The sequence below is a fragment of the Neophocaena asiaeorientalis genome, unplaced genomic scaffold (assembly GCF_003031525.2).
Source record: "Neophocaena asiaeorientalis asiaeorientalis breed wild unplaced genomic scaffold, Neophocaena_asiaeorientalis_V1.1 scaffold280, whole genome shotgun sequence".
NCBI lineage: Eukaryota > Metazoa > Chordata > Mammalia > Artiodactyla > Phocoenidae > Neophocaena > Neophocaena asiaeorientalis.
The window spans coordinates 6,599,477-6,605,050 of record NW_020185321.1 but is presented as its reverse complement, the minus strand read 5'-3'; positions in this window follow the sequence as shown (position 1 = coordinate 6,605,050).

Sequence of the window (5,574 nt, the reverse complement as noted above, 5' to 3'; positions counted from 1 at the left end):
TTATATAAAATTAAACTTCTTATCTGTTGATGCTGTTGTCATTTTGTTATTGACATTAATAATTATTATGGATATAAAAGTTGGTACCTGGAAGTGGAGTGCTGTGGGTAAAAGAAATCTCAAATATGGCATTAACTTAGGGCGATGGAGAATGAGGATCTGCTCATTTCAGGCTAGGAAACTGAAATGAGCAGACTCCTTACCATCTTACAAGGAAGATCTTGTACCAATTAAGGCTGTAATGTTAGGGGAAATGGAAGGAGTGATTCAGAATGAGTGTGTTGGATGTTTCTTGCTGCTTTCAGTAATGTCCTGTGAAAGAGATGAATTTAGTGTGCAGTTAGCTACAGAGAGGCTGCTAGCAGAGATTGAAAGTGACATTGCTTTGTTAAGAGATGCTATGTCAGGCCTGCAGGTGCTCAATCCAGGTTGATGGTAAATTCACAATTTTGAAACTTCCGGGATTCAAAACACCAAACTGATTCTCTACCCCCAACTGAAGCCACTTATAGTGATTTAAAGTAGCAGTCTGAACAAAAAATGAGACCATTGCCCCAACCATGCAAAGGCATTGAGCCTCCTAGCAAAGATGACTTTAAAATGCTTTCCCCACCCAAGCCTGTCATTCTAAAATTAGTTATATTTATTATTTACTGTATTCCAGCTACTATCATAGGTGTTTAGGATACACTGTATTAATGAGCAATTCTAGCAGGAGGAGATGGAATAATAATAAATTGTAGAATATGTTAGAACATAAATGGTATGGGGGGGAGGTCATTCAAAAGGAATTGAGAGGAATATGATAATATTTGTTGCTGTATGAAATAAAATGATCAGAGTAGACCATGGAGAAGGAAAGATTTGAGTCAAGAGTTGAAGGTATGAAGGAGTAAGTCTGCGGTTATCTAAGGGAAGGGCATACCAGATAGAGGAAAAAGCTAGAGCAAAGGCTTCACAATGGGACTATGCTGGTGTATTTGAGGAATATCAGGGAAGCTACTGTAGACGTCTCTGCAAGGAGATGATTGATAGAGGAGGTCAGATAACAGGGTCATATCTTGTAAGGCTTTGTAAGTCATTGTGAGCATTTTGGATTTTATTCGGAGGGAAATGGGCAGCCCTTGGAGAGTTTTGAGCAGAGGACATGATCTGACATGTTGCTATTAAGTTAAAACAAACAAAAAAACTAAGTGGGTAGGAGGCTATGGCATTAATTCAGATGAAAGATGATGGTGGCTCAGACCAGGATGGTAACAGTGGTAAGAAGTGGTTGGATTATAGATATATGGTAAATGTGATGGAACAGGCAAGATTTGTTTAGCGACTAGATGTCAGTTGTGAGAGGAAGATAAAAGTCCAGGGTGACATTAACTCAAAGGTTTTGGTTCCTAGCAACTGGAAAGATATGTTCCCATCAGCTGAGATATGGAAAGCTACAGTTCCATCAGTTTTGTGGGAGAAGACTGGGAGTTCAGTTTTGAATGTGTTTGAAATGTCTTTTAGACACAAAATGACAATGTTGAGTGGGCACTTGGTTGTTCTAGCTTGTACTATGGTAGAGATTATATTAATTTGGTAGTTATTGCCTATACTTACTTAAAATAAGGAGGCAGGCTAAGATTTTTAAGGACCTACATGTAAATGAGAGAAGAAGAATAGCAAAGACCGATCCACAGTGTGTTCCAGCATTAAGAGTTCAAGGATAAAAGGACAGACCAGCAAAAGACGCTAAGGGAGACCATGAGATGGAAGGAAAACCGAGAGTCTGACATTACAGAAGCCAAATGAAAGTGAGTCAAAGGAAGGATAATCAATGGTATCCGTTGGCAGGTTACATAATTAATTGTGCAAGCCTTGAGAATTGGCTACTGGATGTAGCAATATTGATGTTACTGTTGACCTTGAAAAGAGCAGAGTTATTTTTGGTGTCTTTGTTTTAGAGTGATTGAAGTGAAAGCCTGATAAGAGAAATTGGATACACTGGAGATGTTTTGCTGCCAAAAAAAGCAAAGAAATATGTTAATAATTAGTGTAGCAGTAGGAATAGGAGTATTTTTGTTTGTTTTCAGGATGGGAGAATTAATAGCAATTCTGTATGCTGATTGCAATAATCCAGTAAGCCGGGGGCGGGGGCGGCAGCGAGTGGATGATTCAGGACAAAGAAGTGAGAATTACTGGAACAATGACCTTATATAGGTAGAGGGGATAAGATTAGTGGATGGAAGGATTAGGTTTTTAGGTGATACCATGGGAGGCTTATTCCTGGCAATAAAATGACAGGATATGGGGTGCAGATGCTGGGAAGTGAGTAAATGACATAGAAGAAGTCTTGGGAAGTGTTCCGATTCCTCCAGTGCTTTCATGAAGTGGTAAGCAAGGTTAGCTGAAAGTATGAGAGATGAGAAGTTTGGGGTTTAAAAGAAAAGAGAGAGGAAATAGTCACTAAAATGAGATATTTAACGTACAGTATAATTAATTGTTGCCTGGGAACTTTAAAAGGCTAGAAAACTGAAAGAGCAAGGGGGCCAGTAAGCAAAAGAAATCATCAGGCTTAAAACTATTTACCCAACGATCTTTGGCATTGTAATTAAACAATAGCAAGTAGTTTGAAAGCTTCCTGAGGGAAAGCTTTGAGGGAAGTGTTCTGTTAATGAAACCCTAACCTAGCCTGCAAAAGCCTATGACTCAAATCCCCCAAACAGTCTCCAGGCTATGGTACAAATCCATCAGGAAATGACCTATTTATGTAAATTGTCCATATGAAACTACATATGTTATGAAAATATATATACATATATAACTCGAATGTAATCTTTTTCTATTTGTTTTTTTAAATATATAAACTATATATATTTTTAATGTGCCTTGCTTTTTCACTTAACACGTTTTGGCAATCGTTCAAGTTTCTATTGCTGCGTAATGACTGCCCCAAACTTGGCTTAAAATACAACAATCATTTATTTAGCTCACACATCTACAAAAATTTGCACAGGGCTTGGCAGCAACAGCTCATCTCAAATGGGGTGGCTTGAAAGCTTGATGGCTGAAGGCTAGAATCATCAAAAGACTCACTTTCTCACGTGCCTGGCAGTTGATTCTGACTGTCAGCTGGACTGCAGGATGGTCAGCCACAATACCTACATGTGATATCTCTATGTGGCTGCTTAACATGATGACGGGTTCCAAGAGTGTGTCCCAAAGAAGAAGAAGTGCATGTAACTTTTATGATCTAGCCTCAGAAATCACGTAACATCATTGTGTCATACTCCTTTGGATGAGGCAGTTACAACTCAATGAAAGAAGTGTCACAAAATAAGAAGAGCTAGTAGAATAGGATATGTTGTGGCCATTATTTGGAAAATACAATATGCCATAAAGATGTTTCCAGGGGACTTTCCTGGTGGCGCAGTGGTTAAGACTCCGAGCTCCCAATGCAGGGGGCCTGGATTCGATCCCTGGTCAGGGAGCTAGTTGCAACGTGCATGCCGCAACCAGTAGTTTGCATGCCACAACTAAGGAGCCGGCAAGCTGCAACTAAGAGCCCACCTGCCGCAACTAAGGAGCCTGCCGGCCGCAGCTAAGGAGCAGGTGAGCTACAACTAAGGAGCCCACCTGCTGCAACTAAGACCCAGTGCAACCAAATAAATAAATAAAAAGATGCTTCCATACCTAGCCTTGGAAGTCACATAATTTCACTTCTGCCATTCTCTATTGCTTTAAGCAGCTACACCTTTTTTACAATTTTTGAAGCACTTATTTTTTATTATTGAAATATAGTTGACATACAATAAATACGTTGTTTCAGGTGTACTACATAGTGATTTGGAATTTGCATATATTATGAAATGATCACCATGATAAATGTAGTAACATCCATCCCCATACAAAATTATTATTATTGACCATATTCTTTATGCTGTGTATTGCATCTCCATGGCTTATTTATTTTATAACTGGAGACTTGTACCTCTTTATCCCCTTCACCTATCCCCCTGCCCCAAACACCCGTTCTCCCCTCTGGCAACCACCCATTTGTTCTCTGTGTCTATGAATGTTTTCATTTTGTTTGTTTTTTAGACTCTACGTATAAGTAAGATCATATGGTATTTGTCTTCGACTTATTTCACTGAGCATAATACCCTTTAGATCCATTCATGTTATCAAAAATGGCAAGATTTCATTTTTTATGACTAATATTCCATAGAATATATATACCACATATTCTTTATCCATTCATCTATCGATGGACACTTAGGTTGCTTCCATATCTTAGCTTGTAAGCAATGCTGAGGTGAACAACTGGGAGCATATACCTTTTTGAATTAGCGGTTTTGTTTTCTTTGGGTAAATACCCAGAAGTGAAATTGCTGGATCATATGGCAGTTCTATTTTTAACTTTTGGAGGACTTTCCATACTGTTTTCCATAGTAGCTGCATCAATTTACAGTCCCACCAACAATGCACAAGGGTCCCCTTTTCTCCACATTCTTGCCAACATTTGCTATTTGTTGTCTTTTTGATGATAGCTATTCTGACAGGTGTGGGGTGGTATCTCATTGCAGTTTTGATTTGCATTTCCCTGATGATTAGTGATGTTGAGCATCTTGTCATATGTCTATTGGCCATCTGTATGTCTTCTTTGGAAAAATGTCTATTCAGGTCCTCTGCCTATTTTTTAATTAGGTCATTTGTTTTTTTGATGTTGAGTTGTATGTGTTCTTTGTATATTTGGGGTATTTACCCCTTATTGGATATATTATTTACAAATATTTTATCACATTCAGTAGGCTTCCCTTTTGTTGATAGTTTCCTTCACTGTGCAAAAGCTTTTTAATTTGATGTAGTCCCATTTGTTTTATTTTGGCTTTTGTTCCCTTGCATGAAGAGACAGATCAGAAAAAATATTACTAAGATCAATGTCAAGGATCATACTAGGCAGGCATATCTTGATGGGAGAGTGTCATGTTTTAAGAAAGCATATAAGATGGGATATATTTCAGTGGGCATTCTCGGAAAATATATTTTGTCCCTGAGAGCTTCTCAGATATGAAGAGTTCTTTGTTCTTATGGTGACATATAATTCTTATAGCTATATATTATTCTTTTGTTGATGTACCATAATTCTGACAGAATTCCAAAATTCCCATTTTCCTCCTGGGCACCTGGCTCCCAGCTCGATAACAAATTTCCAATTCTCCCCTAACAGTTATGGTCCTGTGACTCAGTGAAACATTTTCAGAAGTGATATGCAATTTCCCTCTCATTTGCTCAAAGATTAATTTCTATAAGAGTGTAGAAATAAATCCTAATGCATCATTAATTCCAGTTAAGGTAAATATTTAATGTGGCTACTAAAGGATATATTTTACTTCTAGTTCTAGATCAAGATGGAGTATAAAGAAATATCAAACTGTGGTAGAAGAGTAACTGCAAGATGTAAAAGAACTCTGAAGAGTACCCAAAGGCTGAGCAAGAATATCAAAGAAAAGATAAATTCTGAAGGTGGGCCCCATCTCTAACTCTGGGGTTCAGTTCAAGTTTCACAGAAGGTGTGGTTTCAGCCCACTGGAT